Source organism: Cotesia typhae, unplaced genomic scaffold (assembly GCF_013202065.1).
Source record: "Cotesia typhae breed Kobodo isofemale line unplaced genomic scaffold, CoteBio_Ctyphae contig_43, whole genome shotgun sequence".
Lineage (NCBI taxonomy): Eukaryota > Metazoa > Arthropoda > Insecta > Hymenoptera > Braconidae > Cotesia > Cotesia typhae.
The window spans coordinates 1,477,913-1,503,789 of NW_027423752.1; the positions used below are offsets into that span (position 1 = coordinate 1,477,913).

Below are 25,877 nucleotides of genomic sequence, written 5' to 3' on the forward strand. Positions count from 1 at the left end.
ACGTCATCGTGCCGACAAGCCCGCGTTATATCCCATATATATATATATATATATATATATATATATATATATATATATATATATATATATATATATACAAATATACATACATATATAAACTTTTGAACTGTATATATTTTCTGATTCAGCTCGTCGAGCTGAGTACGGAGGTAGCAAAATTTTTCGAAAGTTCCGACATGATGACAAATACAATAGTTAGATTTCTATGAAATCTACTAAAAAAAAATTGTTAGACGTCAGCCAATATCAATGTCATTAAGTAAATAAATAAATAACTAATAAATATTCATTTCATTCTAAATGTTTTTAAAATATCGAGAGAATTGTTAATCAATGCATGTACATTTTTTTTTTTTATTTTCATCAATTCTATTTTCATGAATACTACGAACTATTAAAAAAAAAAAAACCCATAACAATTAACAAAAATTTCAATACTTTATTAAAATAAAACTTATTATAAAATTATTAAAAACTACACGTTGCCCTTTTGTCCTGTGACCTCTATAATTGAAATTACAAGAAAAATACACTTACTCTAATCACTGTGCTGGTCAATATAATTTTCAAAAGTCCGCGCTGAAAGTCTAAACGTAAAGTTGACGCATGCGCAGTGCAAATATTTAGAATACAAATATTCAGCTTATTAAAAATGTTAATTAAACAAGAAATAAACAATTTGAAGTTGGAACAAAGGTTTTTGTACATGAACAATCATAATCAGAGGTTATTCCCATTGGATAGTGTACCATTCTATGATTTTGTGGTCGTTGCCGATAGGTTGCATTGTTATCCAATCAAGTGGATTTCAAATAATTGTAATCTTTAGGTGAAAAGTCTTACAATTATGCGCATGGTGTATTGTGTCATTTACTTACAACAGTGTCATAATAACAATAACACTAATAATAAAAATTATGAGACTGAAATTAATTATATCGGTAATACCAAATTGAGGTTAAAAATATCATTATCATTATTATTACGGAATGAATTATTGTTATTATTAAATTAATGTGTATTAGAGTATTAAATCCAAATCAACAACTTTTTTAATTAAAAAAATGTTAAAATTTTTACTGTATATAAATAAAAATGTAAAATCCCTATTAATAAGATAGTTAATCGCTTTTAACCGCGGAGTTTACGCGGATCAGTCACGTTAAGTTTTTTAATGCTACTAGCTACTATGAGAGAAACAGAATTTCAATTTTTTTATTAGGATTTGATTATCAAAATTAACGAATAAACAACCTATCATATTAGAATAGCTTTGCCTGCATTAATTTATTCATTTATGAATTTTCAATTTTGCGCGGGAAAAATTTAATTTTGAAATTAAGAATGTTAAAATACTTTATAAATACAAAATTTCTAGAACAAACTATCAAACAACTTCATATGTGGATGGTTTTCAAACCTATTCTTTCTATTGAATTTCATTTATTAACTAGACTAAATACACAACAGGCTAAAGATTGTTCGAGTTTTACTTTCTTCCTTCAGGCCAGCAGTTCAAGATTTAGGCAATTCTCATTGGATAGTGTACACATTCTACGACTTTGTATTCGTTGCCTGTAGGTGGCATTGTCATTCAATCGAGCGGATTTCAAATAATTGTAATTTTTAGGACATAGGTATTACAATTATGCGTATGATGCATTGTCCCCTTTATTAACAATAATGTCATTGTAACAATAACAATAATAATCATTATAAAAATGAAATTTATTATATCGGTAATGATAAATTGATGTTAAAAGTATCATTATCATTGTTTATCTCATTACCAAAATAATTATTGTTATTGTTAAATTAATGTGTAGTAGAGCATTAAATCTAGATTAACAACTTTTTTAATTCAAAAAAATGTTAAACTTTAACTATATATACATAAAAAATTTAAAATCCCCATTGATAAGCTAGTTAATTGATTGAAACCGAAGAGTTTACACGGGTCAGTCACGTCAAGTTTTTTAATGCTACTAGCTACTATGAGAGAAACAGAATTTTAATTTTTTTGTGAGAATTTGATTTTCAAAATTAACGAACAAATAACCTTTTATATGATAATAGCTTTACCTGCATTAATTAATTTATTTACATATTTCTAATTTTGCGCGGGAAAAGTTCAATTTTAAAATTAAGAATGTATTAAGAGGCGAGCAAAAAATTACACTTAACAAAAAGATATGAAATCCGAACAAAAACAGTTTCACTGTTAAAAATTGCGCCAAGTCCACGTTCATAAAACTCATCTCAATAACATCTGCACTTTGCAAAAAAAATAAGACTCGTTACAATAATTTTCATTCTACACAAAAAAAAGTTAAATACAAAAAAATACCAAGAAACCGTCATAATGTTGAAAAAATTGAAAAAAATTTGTTGAAAATTTAAAAATTAAGAAAAAATTTTTTTATCGTACTTGGCGCGCGTCATTGAGTACCCCAAATTTTTTCGAACGAATTTCAACCCGAGAAAAAACGATTTCGCTTGAATTTATGTAATGTAAATATGTGTAATTATATAATATATGATTTCATACATTGTTATGTTTATAGATTCACATCATTGAAGTATACTCAACGAATTAAAAACACTGCTTACTGGATTAATATCAGTTTCAGTGAAAAAATCCGTTTCGAAAATTTTTTTCAGATTTTTAGTGAAAATAACTGTCAATATGGTAGTCTGGTGAAGATATCTGAAACAACACAATCTGGTGAAGATATCTGAAACAACACAAAATTTTTTAATTCAATTTTTTTCAGTTCCGTCATTAAGCTTTCATGAAGAAACTTGATCATGCTTCGTTTAATTGTAATCAACACATTTTGATTGGCAATCACACCGCATTTTCTCAATTTAGTCGGCCATACGTTTTATTTTTTAATCAACTCAATTTTCGCAATGATTCCATGACAGAGTCAACGTATGCAGGCGTATTCACTTGTAAGCAAATTGCATAACCGAACAGGAGAGGGCGTTTTATTGAAATCATAAACGATGTGCGGAGAATTTAAAAATTTCAAATAAAATACGTATGCCATGTTGATTTTACCTAACTTTTGTTAAACGTATCATAAAATAATATTTCATTAATTACATTTATGCATTTTATAGGTTGACTTACTTATAAATGTTGAAACATTAAAAGGATGTTCATATATCCTGAAAAAATTTGGGGTACTCAATGACGCACGCCAAGTACGATAAAAAAAATTTGTCTTAATTTTTAAATTTTCAACAAATTTTTTTCAATTTTTTCAACATTATGACGGTTTCTTGGTATTTTTTTGTATAGAATGAAAATTATTGTAACGAGTCTTATTTTTTTTGCAAAGTGCAGATGTTATTGAGATGAGTTTTATGAACGTGGACTTGGCGCAATTTTTAACAGTGAAACTGTTTTTGTTCGGATTGTTGGTTACAGCATGCAGGTTAGATAGAATAATTAACACCGTACTAATGAAATCAACAAATAAAAGTTATTATTACTTACCAGGAAATATTTCTTGCAGATCAGTTAATCCCCATGAGTCTAGCAAATCATCCATGATATTTTTATAAATTTAAACAAACAAACAATCACTATCGATAATAAAAGACGCCAATTCGCGCGGTCTTCTTGTTAAGGGGGATAGCCACTGTAAAATTTCGGAAAAAAAATTTTTTTTTTTTTTTCATTAAACTGAAGTTTATATATTCAAAATTATGTATTTCAAATTTTATAGAAAAATTCCGAATAGTTTTCGAGTTATAGTCATTTTTATAAGAGCGCGTCGATTGACCGTTTTACGCGCGGCGCTTCGACGAAAACGTCGCCTGCTCGCTCCGTCTTTGATTCGTACGGGTTGGCGATTGTTTTCCCTCACGATTGTCAACCGTTACAATTATTTGACTTTTAACGTATATTTTTTCTTATTGTTGAGATACTGTACCTCATAGTTTAGTTGTTTTGTATGAATACACACTCGTTCTTTAATTTATTGAGTTTCTTAGTGTACTCGTTATTGTTTACTTACTTATTTTTTTAAATCTTCTGATCTTTTTTTTTTTGTTTATTTAACAAAAAAATTTGTTAAATAATGGATCGTAAACAAAGTAAAGTTATTAAAAACGAAAGAAAACTGCCAAACGACAGGAAAAATTTAATCGACCGCTCAACAGATATGAAACTGAAAAAATACTGGCTCTCAACGACGTGATAGTGCTTCCAAGAGGAAATTATCACAAAAATCTGATTGTACAATTGATTCGAGTATTAGCTACAAAATTATAAATTTTTTTCGATATTTAATTTACTAAGTGGCTGTGTATCGTGTAAAAAGTGTGGTGGTGATGTAAACTTTACTGAGACAAGTATTCGAGGATTAGGTTTTAAACTAGTTGTGAATTGCAAAAATGTGATCCAGTTTTGATAAATTCATGTCCACTCATCAAGAATGCGTATGAAATTAATCGCCGTTTCATCTTTGCAATGCGGATAATTGGTATTGGGTTATCTGGAGCTGAAAGATTTTGTGCTTTCATGGATTTACCACGACCAATGTTCCATAGCTTTTACGATCGTCTGGTCACACAAATCAGAAATGCAGCTAGAAACTGTTGTGATTTAGTGTTGAAAAAAGCTGCTAAAGAAGAAATCCAAGAAACCTGCAAGCATTTAAAATCCAATGACATTCCTGGAATTTCTGTCTCCGGTGACGGTAGTTGGAAGAAAAGAGGGTTTAAATCTTCATTTGGTATATCTTCTCTAATTGGTTACTTCACTGGCAAAATCGTAGATGTAAGTATGAAATCCAGTTATTGTAAGATGTGTGCGCTAATGAGCTCAAAAAAGGAACAGCTGAATACGATCAATTTATGCAAGACCATGCTCTAGACTGTCCAATAAACCATGAAAATTCTTCTGGACAAATGGAGGTAGATGGAATAAAAGAGATGTTTATGCGATCAGAGTTATTACATAACGTTAAGTATGTAAACTATATAGGTGATGGTGACACTAAAACGTATAAAAATATTTGTGATGCTAAACCGTATGGGGACATGGTGAAGATAAAAAAAAGGAATGTATTAATCACGTGCAAAAACGAATGGGCAGTCGACTAAGGGCTTTGAAGAAGCAACGAACTAACAAGAAGACAAAAACAGGAAAAGAAGAAAATACACAGAAAAGTTTAGGTGGGAAAGGTCGATTAACGGACAAAGCAATTAATGAATTTACAAAGTATTATGGTTTAGCAATCAGACGTCATTCTAATGATGTTGATGAGATGTATAATGCTATTTGGCAAACATTTTATCACAAGTTTTCATCACCCGAAGATCCGCAGCATTTTCTTTGTCCTGAAGGTGCAAATTCGTGGTGTCAATTTCAAAAAGCTGTGGCAACAAATACTTTGGACTCATTAGTTGAAAAACCACCACTTCCTGCAGATATTGCGGAAGCTTTAATACCGATTTATGAAGATCTATCGAATCCAGAGTTATTGGAACGATGTGTCGGTGGGTTTACACAAAATAATAATGAAAGCTTCAATGCATTAGTGTGGCAGCTCGCCCCAAAAACAAATTCTTCTTATTCCCTTATTGTTGAAATAGCTTTATATATTTCAACAATAACATTCAATGATGGGGCTCTAGCAACTCTGAAGATATTAGAGAATCTCGATGTTAAAGTAGGACCAACACTCTACTCATACTGCGCTGAGCGCGACACGCTACTCGGGTTAAAACTGCTGAAAGCCGCATGGAAACGGCCAGTAAAAAAATAAAAAAGTCAAGGTCAATACTAAAGATAAGGAGGAAGAACCCTCATATGGCCCAGGACTTGATAGTTTGATGTGAGTATGAATATTTTGTGAAAGACTAGATTTTAAAGTTGCGAGAATCTTCTTAAAACTTTACTCGCGTTTTTCTCAAAACGACTTTTTTCAAACTTTCCGGTACTGTAATTTTCGTAAATATGAACCGATTCTCAATTTTTTTGTTTCCCCGTATTCGTCTACTTAGTGGCTATCGTCGCACGTAGGGGATTTTGAAAATTTTAATTTTTAAGATTTTTTAAGGCTGTTTGAGTCCAAAAAATGAGGAAAAAGACGAAAAAATTTTCAATATGGCGCCATTTTTTCTCAAATCAAAATTTTCAAAATCCCCTACGTGCGACGATAGCGACATTCCTATAGATTAAAATGCCGTTTGGTTTTTTTGTTTCAGATAATCCGTTTTTGAGTTACAGTACCGGCAATGGAGGGGGAAATTTTTTTGGTGCTCTACAAAAATGTTTATAACTTTGTGATAACAAAATATTTTTGAATAAAAATTTAGGAGAATTATCCTCAACATATACTTTATAAAACAAAAAAAACCCGATCCCCAAATTCCTTTATTATCCTAGTAAAAAAAATTCCCGAAAATTGCCTATTTTTTCCAGCGTCACAGTGGCTATCCCCCTTAATAAGAAAGCTTCCTTTTAGCGTTAATTAATTCAAGTATTCTCCGCTTAGCGCAAGTGGCGTACGGTTATAATAAGTATTGGTATCTTAACTATTAAGATATCGATATTTGTGGGAAATTTTCATAGTTTGATTATAAAGAAACATTCGATTTGAATAAACTACTACTCAAATTAAAAAAATAAGTACAATTTTTATTTAATATAAGAAGATATTTAATTAAATAGAATAAATTACTCAAGCATGCGATATATTTAAATGAAATACTCTAGAATTTAGTCACTCTTATAGTAATGACTACATGTATTTATTGTTAACAGAAATTCTTTAATAGAAATAAGGTCTTCTTAAAAGACCTCAACTCTATCAATATCTTAATAATAAAGATATTGTTTTTTCAGTGTCGCTATTTCATTTTTGTTGCGAATTAAAATGAGATGGCGATAGCACCCCGGAGCGCTGGTGCCGGTTAATCTGAACTCAACATAATAAAAAAAACGTATGAATATTTGAAAGTTATAGAACAATATATCCCAAAAGATTTCACAGCTTCCTGGAGCATCGGTCACAAGAACTGATGGAAGTTATCGGTCCCCGAAAGTATTTAATACCAGTATCGGGAGACAAATCTTTATATTTTTAAAAAATCCAGGACACAACGTCGCAAATAATTGCACAACTTCCTGGAGCAGCGGTCACAGGAAAATATATCTCCTCTATGTTATATTGTGTATTTTAAATTCCTTCGCGCTCAATTCGTATGATGACTACATTTACAATTGTCTTTCTTATAAATTATCAGAATTTATATTTATCCGTATTTACAGATTTCCATATTTTACGTTTACGAATGTTAATGATTGTCTATTTTTTTATGTTTCTAAATTTATAATTGTCTTTTTTTCGACTTGTCTGAATTTATACTTTTCTTTTGTTTTTTAAATATCAGTCATTTTAGTTGTTTATATTCTAAAGCATCTAATTTCAAGGAAATCTTTTTTTTTTTTGATTTTATAATTTTACGCTTATCTTTTTTAAAATAATTCTAATTATTTTGATTACTACATTTTTTCATTGCTATTTTTTAACTAATCGATATTGAAAAGTATCCTCAATAAGACACATCATTTTTTTTATTATTTCTGAAATCTTATTTTTCCATATTTTTCATTTATTGATTTCCTTACTCGTAGATTTCCAAAATTTGATGTTTCCATTTTCTGTAAAATTTCCGACCGTAAAGAATTAATGAAACGCATTGTATATAATTTTCGGAAATTAAAAAACATTTTTTTGTAAATTTAAAAATTAAAGATATAATTTTGGAACGTACTTGGTGTGCGTCATTGTGTATGTCAAATTTTTTTAAGTCCTAGTCGATAGATTTTACGAATTTCATAAAAAGTAAAATATTTTGCAACCACGCACACCAAATACGCTACGATTAACAGTTTAAAGCACAGGAAAAACATTTTGTCTTAACCTATACGCAAGATGCTAGTTACTGCCACTGTTTTATCAATCATTGACTATTGCTCCATTGTCTTACTGGATTCTTCAAAAAGGCTTGATAACAAACTGCAGCGTCTAATGAATATCTCTATTAGATTCATATACAATATCAAACGTGATGAACACATCACACACCATATCGGCGTTCATTAAAGTGGTTGCATATAAAGTCACGAAGACTGTACTACTTGGCTTGTTATTTCTATAAGTTACTTGACTCAGGACAGCCGAAATACTTAAGGGAGATGTTCATCGAAGAAGACCCAAGCATTAGACGATCTGATAGAATAGCTGAAAGGCAAAATAGGGTCACCTTCAAGACACCAAATTACGTCACAGCCAGCTATGAAAACTCCTTTATTGTTTCAACTATCCGCCTGTGGAAGGATCTACCAACTGAAGTTGTAAATTCTCAGAGTCTAGAAATCTTTAAAAACAAAATGTTTAATTATTTGCTAGAATCTGAACTGAAAGATCATTAAGTTCTCATCATCTTTTAAAAATTTCTCTCAAGCTGTGATGGTTATGACAAATTAAATCTCAAACGTATCAGGCTGTTTATGTATGTCGTTACATTATCAAATTGCTGTGTCTCAAATTATATATTAAACTTTATTTGCTCATTAAAAATTTTCAAAAATTTAAATAGTTCTTATGTGATACTATGTTACTATGTTATTATGTTATATAAAAAATTTTTTGTATACATCTTGCCATTTGCCTTGGCATATTTTTCTCAAATAAATAAAAAAAAAAAAAAATAAAATAAAAAAATACGTTCCAAAATTATTTCTTGAATTTTTAAATTTACAACAAAATGTTTTTTAATTTCCGAAAATTATATACAATCATATCATTTACTTGAATTTTTTTATTTTACATCTTTTTGTTAAGAAAAAAAAATTATTTTTTTTCTTAATAGTCTTATGAACGTGGACTTGGCGCGATTTTTTTACAGTGAAACTGTTTTTGTTCGGATCTATATATACGATACAATCGTTCATAAGGAGTAAACTCCAGTTGTGCGTCGGAGCTAACACACACAATTTTTTTTATACTATCTAGAAAAATAGTGTTTTTTAAAGTATCTACTGTCAGAAAAAAAATATTGTTGATATTTGTCAACTCATTTAATACTCAAAGTGCAAAAAAAATGCGGATAGAAAAAATGCGAAGTAGAAGGATAATCATTTCGATAATATCTCAAAAAGCACCCCACACTTTTTTTTCAAAATAAAATACATTTTTTTCTTATTTACACTACTATTAATTTATATTTGTTAAAAATTTTTATACGATTCTTAATTAAAATTTATTTTCTATTTTTAGTTTGGTTTTCTATATAAAGCGTGTTTTTTAGTTTTTTTCAGCTATGATTTTTAACATTACTTTAAGATGTGTCTCCCATACCTCGATAAAAAAGTTTCACTTCACAAAACAAAAAAAAAATTGCGCCAACAACACGTGGTGTTCCCAAGCGGTCACCCATCCAAGTACTAACCACGCTCAATGCTGCTTAACTTCAGTGATCGGACGAGAACTAGTGTTTTGACTCAGCATGATATGGTCGTTGACGAATAAAAATAAAATATCTCTGTACTTAAATTAATTGAAAATGAATGATAATTTAAAAAAATTAAATAACATGCTTTTTATAGAAAACCAAACTAAAGAATAGAAAATAAATTTTAATTAATTTAAAATAAAGATAGTGTAAAGAATTAATAATAATAGTGTAAATAAGAAAAAATTGATTTTTTATTGTAAAAAAAAGAATGGGGTACATGGTATCAATAGTTATAAATCTTTTATTGACAGATATGAGTAAAAGGATTATAATTTCGATAATATTTTAAAGAGTACCCCACGCTTTTTTTAAATAAAATACATTTTTCTTCTATTTACATCATTATTAATTTATATTTATTAAAAATTTTTACACTAACCTTAATTAAAATTTATTTTCTATTCATAAGTTTGGTTTTCTATAAAAAGCGGATTTTTTAGTTTTTTAAACTATTATTTATTTGTTCACATTTTTTATTTGATTATATCTTAAATTATCGGGGATTATAAATTATGCACTTGTGGATTTTCCAAAATTTCTATTATTATTCTCACTTTACTAGAAGTCAATTTATTAATAATTGTCTTAAATTTTTTTTTTTCATAATCCTAACATAAGTATGATCCGAACAAAAACAGTTTCACTGTTAAAAATTGCGCCAAGTCCACGTTCATAAAACTCATCTTAATAACATCTACACTTTGCAAAAAAAATAAGACTCGTTACAATAATTTTCATTCTATACAAAAAAAAGTTAAATACAAAAAAATACCAAGAAACCGTCATAATGTTGAAAAAATTGAAAAAAATTTGTTGAAAATTTAAAAATTAAGACAAATTTTTTTTATCGTACTTGGCGTGCGTCATTGAGTACCGCAAATTTTTCAGGATACATGAACATCCTTTTAATGTTTCAATATTTATAAGTAAGTCAACCTATAAAATGCATCAATGTAATTAATGAAATATTATTTTATGATACGTTTAACAAAAGTTAGGTAAAATCAACATGGCATAGGTATTTTATTTGAAATTTTTAAATTCTCCGCACATCATTTATGATTTCAATAAAACGCCCTCTCTTGTTCGGTTATGCAATTTGCTTACAAGTGAATACGCCTGCATACGTTGACTCTGTCGTGGAATCACTGCGAAAATTGAGTTGACTAAAAAATAAAACATATGGCCGACTAAATTGAGAAAATGCGGTGTGATTGCCAATCAAAATGTGTTAATTACAATTAAACGAAGCATGACCAAGTTTCTTCATGAAAGCTTAATGACGGAACTGAAAAAAATTGAATTAAAAAATTTTGTGTTATTTCAGAAATCTTCACCAGACTACCATATTGACAGTTATTTTCACTAAAAATCTGAAAAAAATTTTCGAAACGGGTTTTTTCACTGAAACTGATATTAATCCAGTAAGCAGTGTTTTTAATTCGTTGAGGATACTTCACTGATGTGAATCTAGAAACATAACAATGTATGAAATCATATATTATATAATTAGAGCTGATAAGATATAATATATATATATATATATATATATATATATATATATATATATATATATATATATATATATATATATTTACATTACATAAATTCAAGTGAAATCGTTTTTTCTCGGGTTGAAATTCGTTCGAAAAAATTTGGGGTACTCAATGACGCACGCCAAGTACGATAAAAAAGTTTTTTCTTAATTTTTAAATTTTCAACAAATTTTTTTCAATTTTTTTATCATTATGACGGTTTCTTGGTATTTTTTTGTATTTAACTTTTTTTTGTATAGAATGAAAATTATTGTAACGATTCTTATTTTTTTTGCAAAGTGCAGATGTTATTAAGATGAGTTTTATGAACGTGGACTTGGCGCAATTTTTAACAGTGAAACTGTTTTTGTTCGGATTATATATACGTAGGTACATACGCTTATAAGAGCATTCCTTTAATACCGCAAAGCAAATATAAATGCGGTAGAAAAATAATTGACGTTATTAATCTAGATTTTACTCCTACTATTTTGCAGTGACAACGCATGCGGCTGTATTTTATCCTCTGCGCAACTTACGGTAGAGACACAAAGCTTAAAAATATAAAAATGCATTAATTCACATAAATTTTTTCATACATATATAACGAGCAAATGTCAAGATTTTTTTTTTTTTTTCACGCAAAACGAAAATAATTTAAATGTCAAGTAGCGACTTTTTTTGCTCGGTAATAAATCACGATATTAGATTTTTTTAATGCAATTTAAAAAATTCATGATTTTGCGTACAACCACGTAAAAAGTATTTTTGATAATTACTTGAAAAAAAAAAAGAAGATTTGAATAATTTAAAAACCTCGGAAGCGAAAAAAAGATGTTTGCTTAAAAGATGCTGGATGTGTGTTATTGACTGCTCATGCAACATTTAACATCCACTTTCATTAGTCAATTTTATGTATCGTTAAATTTTATAGTTCCTTAAAAATAAAGTTATTAGATGAGTGATAAAAAAATCAAGTTAAAGTATTCAAGGATAATATTGTTTGCTAAGAAAAACATTGATAGTTTTATTTCCTGCAGCTTAGAAGCGCGGTTAATCGAAGTTTTAAAACCATAATAAAGAAAAAACGACTAACTATAAACTTTACTCATTACATAAGTAATTATCTTTATGTAATTAAATTTTGTTTTTATCTAAGTGAAAAATTAAATAAATTAAATTTATTTTATTTTTTTATTTCATACTCAAATTTAGATTTATTATAATTTTAAACATTTATTAAAAATAAATAAATTAATTAAATTAAATTAAGCTCTAGTGATGCCTAAGAATCAAGTTTCTTATCTCGTCAAGAGAAATTGTATTTTTAATCCTCGTACAAATGTTTAAAAAAATACACTGGTGCATCAGTTCTCATTATTTTGTAAAGGAAACTTCGTACACAGAAAAAAAAAATTTCTTGACTGGAGAACAAAATTCTTGGTTCAATAAAATTTTCGGGTGCCTGAAGGAATACCGAAGTTGTGTTGGCCAAAATAAAAATTTTTCTTGAAATTCTATTCTTGGTGGAAGTCATTTTTTCTTAATTCAAATTATCGTAAATACTTGATACAATAAATTTTTATATTTGATCAAGATTTTTAGATACTTTAGGGAAGCAGCGCCACCTACTTCAGCCGAGAAAAAAATTTTCTCACCTTGAGAAAATTTTTCTCTCGAATATTTGATACTCATTTTAGATTATTTTAGCGTGCAATTTTACATATTAAATGAAAAAAAAAAATGATTCCATATTATTTGATCTTCCCATTTGACATGTTAATCAATAAAAACATTGATGAAAATTTACTTCTATCGAGATATTTAATTTTTTGGAGGAAGGACTAAATTTTCTCAAAACAAGAAAATTTTCTTGACTTAAATAAATTTTCTTGGATCAAGATACGTATTTCTTTAAGCAAGGGAATTAATTTGTTCGAATAAGTGAAATTTCTTGGGTCAAAAAAAAAATTGTTTTCGCTCAATTATTTTTTTTAATGATTATTTTTTAATGTTTTGAAGTAGTAAACAGTGAAAAGTTCTAGAGTCTACCTTTTTCCAAATTTATTTATATTTTCTTAAAAAAAAAAAAAAAAAAAAAAAAGCTGTAAATTTTTAATAATGCTTACTGACATGTTTTGTATAAAAAAAAAAATTCTCAAGCTCAAAAGTATACAATTAAAGTTTCTGACGTTAATTTTGTTATTACAATCGATTCCTTGTTTATTATTGCCTAATGAGGAGAAAAAGAAATTGACTAATCGATTAAATTCACAAGACTACAATCTTCCTTTTCGTATCATATTTCAATTAAGGTACCAAATTTCACTGAAAAAATTGTAAAATTTATTTGAAATATTTTTCAGTTTCGCACTCAAAGATTTTACATTTATTAAAGTTAGAATTTCTTATTTTTGATCCAAACAGCAGTAAGTTATTACTTAAACAAATCTCATATGTAATTACTAATTACTGAGCATAGTTGGTATATTCGTCTGCGTAACGGGTCTATTAACAACATTTCTATTCAGGGTGAGTAGTTACATTTCTACTCAGCTTCACCTCTATCTGACAACGACTCGAGTCGGTCCTGTTTAATGTACCTATTGCTTAATAATTTGCTCAGGAGGTAATTAATTAATTCTTGGTGGTATTAAAGCTCAGTAGTGCATTCTCTACTTCCCTTGTGAAGTGGAGAAGATCTTTGAAGTAAGCTTCCAGTATACTCAAGTAGAGAAGTATTTGAGAGTTATAAACAAGTAAAGATGTAAAGTGTAGATAATAATGATTAAGTAATCTACGAATTTTCATAAGATTTGATATTTTTACTGCAGTTGGTTTATTATTAAATTTTCATCCCTTATTTTATTTTGTTTAATTTAATATTTTAATATTGTATTATTTTTCGATTTTTGAAAATTAAATATTGCATAAATAATTACATCAATTACAATGAAAATATCTTTTTGAATTTGAATGTGGGTTATGACATTTAATAATGAAGCCGTATCAATAAAACATTTTTTTTTATTGTTAAAAACTTATTTACTTTCAAGTATAAAATAAATTCTCACAAAAAGACAACTCATTTTATGAAAAGCTCATTGATATTGAATTTACCCGTATAAATTACGTAGAAAAAAGCGTTCTATTTTATTCCCTTCAGGCGTTACAAGCACAAAAACGGAATTTTCTTCACTAATTATATTACTTTATAAAAGTAAGTATGTGCTATAAAGTAAGTATGTGTTATAAAGTAAGTATGTGTAAGGTCATGCTTATTGAATGAGCGTTTGTAATGAAATTTATCTCTAAAATAGAAATACATGAAAGTTTGAAGTTGATCCGTAGTCGAAACTCAATAAAAACAGGATGCAAATCATCATCATCATCATCATTGATTATAAGTAAGGCGCGTGCATATATAGCGCGCTATTCGCCCGTGCAAAACAAATTCTGATTCAAAATGAATTTAAGATTGAAATTCATATTTTGACACAAACATGAATCAGTTTTGAGATCATTCCAAATTTGAAATTGATTTGTAAATAGAAATTAGCACGCTTGTAGAAATCGATCCTGCTTTAGAATTTTAATAAAGACTTAAGAATATTTTATAAATAAAATTTATCCTAAATATTTTCAATCTTAATTTTCAATTTTAAATTCATTTTGAATCAAATTTTTTTTGCACGGGCGAGTTTCTATTAAATTATAAATTTGATGGATAAAATGTACATCGCTTAACCATACAGAAAAAAATTAGGAAAGCGGTTGACCTTAGAGACCATCTCTGCAACTTCTCGCTAATTCCATACTTAAGCGCTCAAAATTGCACTTATTACATTTTTCGGATCTTCGAGCTCAACAAATTAATATTATATTAAAGTTAGCTGTCACTTGACCATTTTTTAATTTTATTTAACAAAAATATTTGTTCCGAAAAATTATTTTTAAAAAATTGCACTTTTAATTTACTAAAATTTCTAAATTTTCATTTTTGTCTTTTTTTTTTATACAGCAATTTATTTATTAGAAAAATAATTTCAATTATTATAAATCGGTTTAAAGGGAAAGGGGGGCAAAATGGGCCCCTTAAGAAAAAAATATTGAAATCTCTAGTGTTTTTCTCTGACTTTACTTTTTTTTAAATCTTTTGCCAAGTATTTGACCTTAATTTACTCTGTTCATTGAAAATAAAAAATTGAAAATGTGGGGCAAAATCGACCACCTTCAGAAAATTTTTATAATATGAATTTTTCAGCTTGTTTTACCTTTTTTGGTCTTTTACTGAGTTTATGGTATTATTTTTTTTGTATTGAAATTAAAAAATTGAGAAAAATGGGGTAAAACGGGCTCCCAAAAAAACTCGATATGTTTCTGACTTGTTTTATGTTTTGAATCTTTTTATTATGTATTCAGAATAAAAAAGAGTTGATAGTGAAAATTTTGACTTTATAACAGCTAAATTCAAAATTTTTTGTTGAATAACTCATTCGATGAAACTCTTTCATTCAGCGAAGAGAATCTTAAATTTCAAATCAAGAATTTTTAGACCATTTAAATTTCATTATCAGTCATGAACATTATTCAGTAGTTTTTAAATGATTGTGTAATAATCTAATAACAATTGTTGCCATATTATAGCATTGAGAAGAAGATATTCAATTTTCCACGATGATTGCAAGCGAAAAGATGTCATAATTTAAAATAAATGAAACTATTTAAAATATTATATTATAACGCTATCAAATATCATAAATAAAATACCTCACAATTTTCAATCAATAATTGACTCAATAAAAATATTAACAGCAATATAACTACCACATATTTGTAAACTGTAAAATATAGAAATAAAATTATTTACGGATCCGAATTTATTGAAAACTTAATATGTAATATTTATAGTATTAAAAAGTATTAAGTGAACCATTTGTCAATAAAAATAGATAAAATGAATATGACAATATCAATAACTCAACATTACATCGACATGTTTACACAATCGAGCAAGCATACTCGAAAATTCGACGATATCCAATAACAATAACAATTATATTTCCATGATAATCTAAAATATACTCATAAATTATTGATAAACTGAAAGTTCCAGTAGATAAAGCTTGAAAATAATTGTGTTGACAATAAAAACATCGTATGATTTTATACCATCTTTCCGTCTCAATTACAATCATGGTTCATGATTAATTGATCCACGGTAAGTTCTGATATTCAGACTGCAAATTTTGTCCCAAGGGACCTAACTTGCTGATTAGGCTAATGTTCGCGTACTATCTAAGATCCTCTTCTTACTTTAGCAGTATATCTGCAACTATAGTGAACTTTGTTGTCATAGTCGCTAGCAACCAGAGGACGTAACTTAAAAGTCAATTAACTATAATTGAAAAACAACATGTTGATCAGAAAACGCAGATCTGAACAAACATTTGAGCGATAGATGAAGATTATCATTATTTCAAAGTAAAAAACATGTTTCTCTGTTCTTCCCTTGAAATATTCGTCATTAAATTATAATGAGTTATGTAGGTCTCTTTAGTTAAAAGGAAGAAAAAATTGTCAGCAAATAGTTTATTTACAAGCGCCTTTTGTTATACCTATTCTTCCCAAATCATCACTTCTGAATCGATTGTAAAAAATAAATTAGTTATTTCAGGTCTGTGCCTTCGGCTTGACCTTTCGGAGATTACCTACCGTTACCTTTCATGTATACTCGCCCAAGTTTTACCAAAATTTACCACTAGAGGGCCCTTAAGAGGGGAAATTACCCTTCTCCTCAGTCCCCTAGAGGTTGTGACGGCTAGTGCGATCGGTTTACCGGCTCGATCCTTAGTACGCTGTCGTTTCTTGAGTAGTGCATATGAGCCCATAACGTTGTGAACGTTCGTAAATAAAACTAAATTTTTGTTTTATTCAATTGTGACGTGCTAGATTGAGTAAAAGAGAGGTAAGATTTTTTGCAATAATGTTTTATGTTTCAGTAAAAGCTAGGCATGTTTAGTGACGAGCGGTATTAGTTTCGGCTCATGAGCCGCAACGGCAGCCGTTAAGGCTGTGGAGACGCAGCCGTCGGCTCGTCTATTAATGGAGATAGCTCCTTCGAAGCCTCTGTCCACTCGGGACGTAGCAGCAGGCTCGATTTGAGCCGAGACGCAGCCGCAGTCGTAACCCGAAACGGCTCATTTTACTTTGTGCTTAGCACATGCAGCTCTACATACCGACTTTATTTCTTCGCCTCATCAGGCGCAAGTATGATTGAAGGCTCGCAGACATTCTATCTCGAGCTAAACATCCAAAAAATGGATGAAGGATATTTTTTTTTTTTTTTAATATCCTGGGCTGTTTCAGATGAGTGAGGAGCTAGAGTGGACGACGATGGAGGAGTTAATGGAGGTAGCAGCTGACACAGAAGCAGAGGACAGGATTTTGGATAGAGTCAAGCTGGTCGCGCAGGAGAGCTTGCCTGAAGGATGGTTGAATTGGAAAACACTGGATTTTTCCAAAGAAGCTCTGTTTGGAACGGAGTTGACTGTGGACCCGCAGATTTTAAACAAATTGCGTTTCGCTTTGCCTACAGTGGCTTTGGCGCGTGCCTTTAATCCTTCGGCTGCAGATTTGCCAGAGAAGCAGTATAGAGACCTTAAAGTGTCCATGTTGAATTGGTCTTTTTCTAGAGCGCTTATTATGAGTCCTCCAGCTTTGGTAAATAAACTCAAAGGCTCGGTTGGACGGGCAGAAATTTTTTTGCACGCGATAGAATCTGTAAAGCCACTGTGTATTTCACGCAAGCGGGCGGCGGAGTTGTTGAGACCGCAAGGAGTTGGCTCAGACTCTGATGAGGAGAACGATTCTTCTCGGGCATTGAAAAGACCGGGAGAGCATCTGAGTCAGGATGCTCCAGGTTCAAAAAGATCTAAAGTAACGGAACTGCAGGATGAGATGCGTCACATGTTTGGAATAGTCATGGAAAAGATCCAAAACATGGAACAGCGTGGCCACAGAAGGAGTGAGGACGATGATTATTCCGACAATGACTCAGAACATTCTGGTGACAGTAGTGAGTCTGTTTTACCAGGACAAGACTGGACCCCACCAGCCTTTGAAGAACCTTCAGTAGTATCAGGAATGCCGGTTACACCGGTAAATGATCTTGAGGCTTTGTCTTTTACACCTCAGGTAAAAGAAAAAGAACCAACTATTCCCCCACCGGCAGAGAATATTAAAGCGCAGGGAATTCAGTGTCAGAAGTTTGGTTCTTCAGGGTGGAGCAGAATAAGGTACAAAGAAGTTCAGAAAAAGCTCCAAGCTTCACCAGTGTTTGATTCATTGAAAGTAAATACACAGCTGGAGGGGGTAGTGTCAAAGTCTTATTACCAAACGCTTTTGGAGCGTGTAGATGAATTGACAGGCACGTTAAGTCATGGCTTATTAAAGCAGAGACAGAAACTCATGGAGGGCATGAAATCCTTGGCAGCTAAGTATCCGGGAGCGTATGAAGACATTAAAGCCACTTTTGTGGGAGAATCGGAGTTCAAAGAAGTCTCAGACGATCTGCTCCAGTTTACATGCGCTAGGAGAGCGGAAGTAATTGAGATGCGGAGAAAGGCTTTTAAGCCCAAGGAGCAGCATCATGCAGCGAAGCTGGCAGAAATCCCACCGTCAGAGTCTCATCTGTATGATGAAGAATTGCTGTTTAAGTTCTTAGATCAGCGAGGTGGTTTGAGCAAAGTTTTCCCGCCAGCTCAAAAACCGTTTAAGGAAAGATTTTCCAATCACGGAACTACAAAGGACAAACCTGCTCAGAAGTCTTCTGGTTTTGGACACTCTTCCTACCAGAAACAGAGGTCTCAGCTTGCATCACGTGCTCCATTTCGCAGATCTGATTCAAAAGAATCGAGAAAAGATTACAGAAAGACTGATTACAGAAAGAGTGACTCCGGTAAAGGAAATCGGAAGTCGACTTCACAAAGAGCATGACTACGAGTTCCAGGCGGGCCAGCTTCAGTTTTATATTCCCCAATGGCGCAAGCTGGGCGCTCCAGAGCACATCATAAAAACGATTGGGGGGTATTCAATACCATTTGTGAAGAAGCCACCAGCAATTCCATTCTCAGAGAGGAATATTCAAAGATTCGGTACCAAAATATCTCATCAAATGTCGCAGGAGGTGGAGGAACTGCTAAAGCTGGGAGTGCTAGAAGAGTCAAGGTGGCCTTCAGGCTTCCTCTCAACGATGTTCCTGATCCCAAAATCGGATGGCAGCTTCCGACAAATCTTCAATTTACACCGCCTGAATCAGTATTTACAGACCAAAAAATTTCGGCTAGCCAATCAATTGAAGGTACCAAGTTTCTTACAGAGGAACGATTTCATGGTCAAACTAGACATATCCAAAGCGTATCTTCACATTCTGATGAAGGAAAGTCATCGGAGATTTCTGAGTTTGGCATACAAGGGTCGAATCTACAATTTTACTTGTCTCCCGTTTGGTCTCGCTACAGCGCCACAGGAGTTTTCCAAAATAAGCAACTGGATAGCGAGCCTTTTCCGTCAGCTGGGCGTAAGGGTACTGGTCTATTTAGACGACTTTTTGTTCGCCCATCAAGACAAGGAGGTTCTTCAAGAACAGATCAAAGAAGCAATCCGTTATCTCCGATATCTTGGTTGGCGGCTAAATCTAGAAAAGTCAGTAACAACGCCGACGAAAGAGTTAGAGTTCTTGGGAATTCGATGAAATACAGAGTCAAACAGAATGTGGTTACCGGACAGCAAGAAAGTGCGTATCCTCGAAGTCATGAATCAGATAACATTGTCGAGACAGTGGAACTGGAAAATGGGAGTATCGTTGCTGGGTCAGCTGAACTTTGCGGCCTTGGTAACCCCGCTGGGCCATCTGTACTCTCGCGGTTTGCAGAGGGCATTCAAAAAACTACCAGGACATCGGCCAAAGAAGAGCTTGAGTCTCTTTATTACCACGAGAGGTAAAGTAAAGGAAGCATCACGAACAATCATTGCTGGTTGGTTGAAATCGATTTTTGTAGCTTCAAATACTAAGGCGAATCCAGGTTCATTGCGGTCGGCAGTAGCGTCATACAATTTTGATAAGAAGGTAGATTTAAAAGAAATTTTAGATCGTGGTAACTGGAGAGGTCCAAAAAACTTCTTTAAATTTTATTATAAAGCTGTGGAGAAACCAAAGGTTAAATCTAAGAATGTTATGTTCAGTACTTTTAAACCGGTATGAGAAATTATTTATAATTATTTAATAATATTTAATTATTTATTGGCCTATGATAAGGTTTGTTTAACTATAAAGAGAATGATTTACTTTAAATAATAAGATTTGATTGCATTTCAAGCTAGTCAATAGCTGTATAAAAAAAAAAAAAAAAAAAAAAAAAAAAGTTTATTGATAAGTTATGGAATTTATTAATGCATTAAAAAAAAAAAAAAAAAAATTTAATTAAAAATTATTTCATTTAAGTCCTAGTTTCTTTTCTATGTTGTCTTTGCAAGCAAGTTTAAGTATTCAGGTCACAGTACGCTGCAGGTTGTGAGCCGGCAGATTCCAAACACCTCTCCGAAAGGTCAAGCCGAAGGCACAGACCTGAAATATAAACCGTTTTCCACCCCGAAGGGAAGAAAACGATTATTTCGGGTCTTGCCAAAGGCTTGACCTGAGTAAGGCCTTGCCGGCTTCTTTTCGGAGCTGTACTGAGGATCGAGCCGGTAAACCGATCGCACTAGCCGTCACAACCTCTAGGGGACTGAGGAGAAGGGTAATTTCCCCTCTTAAGGGCCCTCTAGTGGTAAATTTTGGTAAAACTTGGGCGAGTATACATGAAAGGTAACGGTAGGTAATCTCCGAAAGGTCAAGCCTTTGGCAAGACCCGAAATAATCGTTTTCTTCCCTTCGGGGTGGAAAACGGTTTATATTACAGCTGCTTGTCAAAATTCATAAAATTCAAACATTCTGGTATTAAGAGTCAAGATTATTTTATTTTATGGAATTATTTTAATATTAGATCGAACATGTCTTTTGTGCTCTAATTTTTCGTTATTCTAACCAAAAAAATGTAGTTAATATAACTATTATTAAATACTACTTATATTATTAAATACTATTTATTATTGAGTTGCTGCTATTATTATATTTATTACAACTTATAATTTTTATTATAACGTGAAAATAAACAATCTTAAATGGCTCAAAACTAAAAAATATTGAGCTTTTTAAATTTTAAGATTAAACATTAAGTCTTATGAGAAATGGCAGTTTTCATTTTATTTTACAAAAAGTAACGTTCAGATTTTAATAAAAATTAAAGTGATGACAAGAAATAGCATATTGAATACTTTGCGTAATTAAAAGTACAGATTCAGAGCATGTGATAATAATAATTAATAAAAAAACTTTCAAAAATTATCTCTCTTTCTCTAATGCGACTTTGCATAGGAAAATCAACTATGAAATCATACAAGGCTTTCTATCGAACGTTTGACACTTGTGGCATTTGTGGTAATGTCACCTTTAATGGGAGAATAATTTATTTGCGTGGATTGTTTGTACGTCTTGAGCATGTGTCTTCAACACCAGAGGTCGAGCGTCCGAGATCTTCGTCTGACAAAAAAAATTAAAAATTCTTACTTTGACAACGATGATGTAATGCAAGATTTAAAGTTTATTATAAGTACACGGAAAGAAATTTTCATAAAAAATAGAGTAATTTAAGAAGTTACAGAATTTTTAATTTAGTTACAATTCTTTTAATAATTATATAATTAGCAACTAAATATTATATAACTAAATAAATAAATTTGTGCTTTCGTAAATAATGAATTTTGTTAAATTGCACTGTAATTTTTTAACTATTGACATTTTTAAAGATATAAGCTCATCCCGATGTTACACTCACCAAGAGCTTTCATTTGAGTACCCACATGCATTTTGATATATTTTTCATATATACATATATATGACATATATAAATATATAAAAAAATTGATGTGGGTACTCAAATGAAAGGTCTTAATGAGTGTAACATCGAGATAAGCTTATATCGTTAAAAATGTCAATTGTTCGCGGGATACAGGATCATTTCTTAATTATGTATCTAGTGATAGAGCATTTTCGGATGCAGCCTAAATACTTATGATAATAAATTGACTATTGGTGAAAATGATATGAAACCATAAAAAGGCACAACTCTAGGTCAAGACTTTTCCAACGATACCAAATTTAACCATAAAAACCCATTTTATCATATAAATACATTGGCCACAAAATTTTGCTTGTTCTCTTAACAATATAGATTATTTAAAAATATACTGTAAAAAATATAGACAATTCTTAAATTAGTGTGGAATTGTAATTTGTAAATTTAAGAATTTCTTAAAAAAAAATTATAATGGGTAATTTTTAAATCAAAATTAAAAATCAATGAAATCCTAAAATTAGGTTGACATATTGTTTTATACATAATATTCACTACATCTGGACAAATAATGTAATTTTTGAAGTTTTGAAATCAAGGAAGTTTTTCTACTATCTGAAATTGTAATAAATACTCAGTATGAGTTTACTTAATCGACTACTTTTTTTTTTTTTCGTGCTGTTGACGTTCTTTCGATTAATGTATAACACAATGTACATCGAAAAAGTATGATGTGTTTAAATGAAATATTAAAAACTCTAAAATAACTTGAGGTAATTTTTTACACTGTCTCCATAAATCATTAAGAAAAAAAAAAGTTATTGAACTACTTGCTCATCAATCATTCACAAACTATCGAATCTGTGAGAAAGTTATTTATCTATTTATATTAAACAAAAACAGTTCAATGCCCGATAAAACAATTTCAGGCTCCAGCAAATCACATCCCAAAGTATTTTTTCAGAGCTTTAGTTACAGTTTCCAAAGTCAAAGTGTGGTAACACAATAACGTGAAGAAAGAAGTGCGCAGAAAACTCTACCGACGCAAACTTTGGTCCCTAAATTCAGAATTACATATTACGAGCTGAGCATACTTCCCGGATATTCGATCGTCTTACAGTTATTTGATTGCTTTTATTCTTTTTTTATCTCTACTTAATCTAACTATCTTGAAACTCTCTTCCAAATAACAAATCTTTTTTTTTTTTTTTTTTTTTTCAGAATGCATTGAAAACTGCAAATCAAATTATGCTGCTAAATCCATTTGTAATGGACAATTTAATTTTAATTTAAAAGTCTTATAATAAGAAACTTTTCTTCGTCTGCAAAGCGATTAAAGATGGAGTTTTTCTTTAATTCATAATTTCCATCATTTATTTATGGAGTATTTTTTATATAATATTGTTTTTCGAGTTACTGTTGTAAATAAATAGCGAGAAGAGTTAAAGTTTAAGGTGGGAGTGGTGTACAAGGGGCAGAAAGAAACTTAAATTTTAGATGGGATGCATAAAAAAAATTGAAGGTCTAAAAGATAAAAAAAAATGAGAACATGTTAAGAAATGGAGGAAATCTAAACTTGAATGCCCGAAAGTCGAGGCATTCGGAAGATGATATTAAAGATAATGTTACGGGTACTTGCCGGAAAAAGGCTTTGTCGGGTTGACGATGGACAAGAAACTGGAAAAAAAAGAACATTTTGATAAGATAAACATTTTATGATGGAAAATAAAGTATAAAGAGTATAAACTGGCTCTTTGTTTATGTGAGTATTGGCATTTAGAGTTTAAATATATGGTATTAGATTTATTTCGAGGTATTAATTCAGGTGCATAGACAGCGTCGTTTACCCATATAGCTTTTGATTGAATACTATTCCTACTCTCTTAACATGAATCAGTGGAAATCCATGAATAGTTAATTTTTACATTTTTAGGTAAATTTTATTGAAATCTATCTATTGCATCTATTACATCAATTAAGTCGAAATTTTGCTTTTTGATATTTCTAATGACCCTTTTTGATATTTCTGAAATTTTGGTATCTTTCTCTACCCTGTTGAAAACAATTTTCGGAATTTTTTCAAATTTTTATACCCAACCAAAAAAAAATTACGAGTTATTTAGAAAGACAGCTTTTTTTTTGTTAAATAACCATAACTTTTTTGAAAATTAACTTATTGGGATGTTTTTTTTTTTTTTGAAATTTTTATTTTAAATGTACTTTTTAGAAAAAAAATAAAAATAATAATTCGGATTTATATTTAACGTTTTTTTTTTAATTTTGGATAAAAAAAAGAAAATTTCGAGGTGATTGACATTTTTGATTTTCAATTACTTTTTTTTTAAAAAAAACTTCAGTATTTTCTAAAATTTTCAGTGACATTTTTTTTTTTTTTTTTTTTTTTTTAGAAATGAAAAAAAAATTTTTTTTTTAAATGTTTGGTTTTCGTTATACCACTCTGAAAATTTTTCAGCAGATTTTGAAAACTTGAAAATCCCAGAAAAAAAATTAAAAGACAAATACCAAATCTTATTAATTCATTCTATGAAATCTACCTTCCATCTCGGGTGTGTCCGAATGGCATTTTTTATATTTATTTCGATTTTAACAATAAATCGTAATTTTGACACCATTACAGGTGAAAAACGAAAAAATCACTTCATCAGTTTTCAATCAATAGTAGAGATAGAAAATTGATAATTCTGATATTAAAAATTTATAAATTCAATAAATGAAATCAACGACCAAAGATTTATTTACCATTGAAACGACCTCTGGAGTTAAAAATAAAAACAAGTTATTTAACAAGTAATCAATCACTCTTTCCACACGCTGGCAACTGAGGCATACTCTTTTCACACAAAGATACAATCTACTTTAAATTTATCTTCTCCGGTTTTCCCTCGTACTTTACGACCAATTATTATTTTACTCAACTTCTGAATTCATCAGCTGAGCTTCTTTTTGCAGCTTAAAAAAAATTAAAATCAATTCTGCGTTGACGGAATCGTGCAGTTTTTTTTGCACAATGCACAAGAATTTTTCCAGCTTCTCGGAATAAATTATTATGCAAGATAATGAGATTATTCAATTAACATAATTTTACGTTCGTAGTTGAAATGCAATTATTTTGAATAATTACATTCATTGGATCCAGCTAAAAAGGTCAAGCTTAATGAATTAACTACTACTTTAGTGGATTATTTCTATATCTTATAATTCTGTAAGTCATATAATTTAATTGACTGAAATAGTCACAAGACCGAAAATTCACATTAAAAAAAATGTTTAATTTACAGGGAAAAAATGTAAATTTAGAATGAAAAATTTTTTTAATTTTGCATTTGAATGGCGATTCATGAGGAGTCAATTAAAACCCTGGCTCTATGTGAATTGTAATAAAAACAAGTTATTTATGAAAATTAAAAAATATGATTCATTGATAGTTTAATCTTAAATTATTTTGACAATCAGAGGATTACAAAATTAAGTTCTTCTATTGCTCCACGATTTTTTTTTATTTATAGACAATTTCCCGAGTAAAAACAGAATTCCGCCGCACCACCTTGCACTACAGCCGTGACATTTCTGATTATTTTACAAGTAACACATCACCGCCGCTCCCAGAAATGATTAGTTTTTGGAATTGATCGATCGAGCCGTTTAAAAGTTATTAAAAAAAACGATTTGAAAAAATTTTTTTTCGTAGTTTTTTTAAGATTTCTCAAAATCTATCCGTCGGAATCGGTCCAAATTGTATTCAAAATCTAAGTTTGTTCAAGCCCTTTCAAATGACACCAACCGCGATCAAATCGGCCAAGCC

At 30.3% G+C, this 25,877-nt stretch overlaps 1 protein-coding gene and 1 non-coding gene across 2 annotated transcripts in view; both read right to left on the reverse strand.

The window, feature by feature from the left end:
- The window catches only part of LOC141528471 (uncharacterized), an 80,649-nt gene that overhangs the window by 53,963 nt on the left and 809 nt on the right, over positions 1-25,877 (reverse strand). The gene's annotated exons all lie outside the window — the stretch shown is intronic.
- On the reverse strand, positions 9,450-9,572 carry LOC141528491 (5S ribosomal RNA). Its single transcript, XR_012479383.1, has one exon. It is a non-coding gene; the product is annotated as a 5S ribosomal RNA (ribosomal RNA).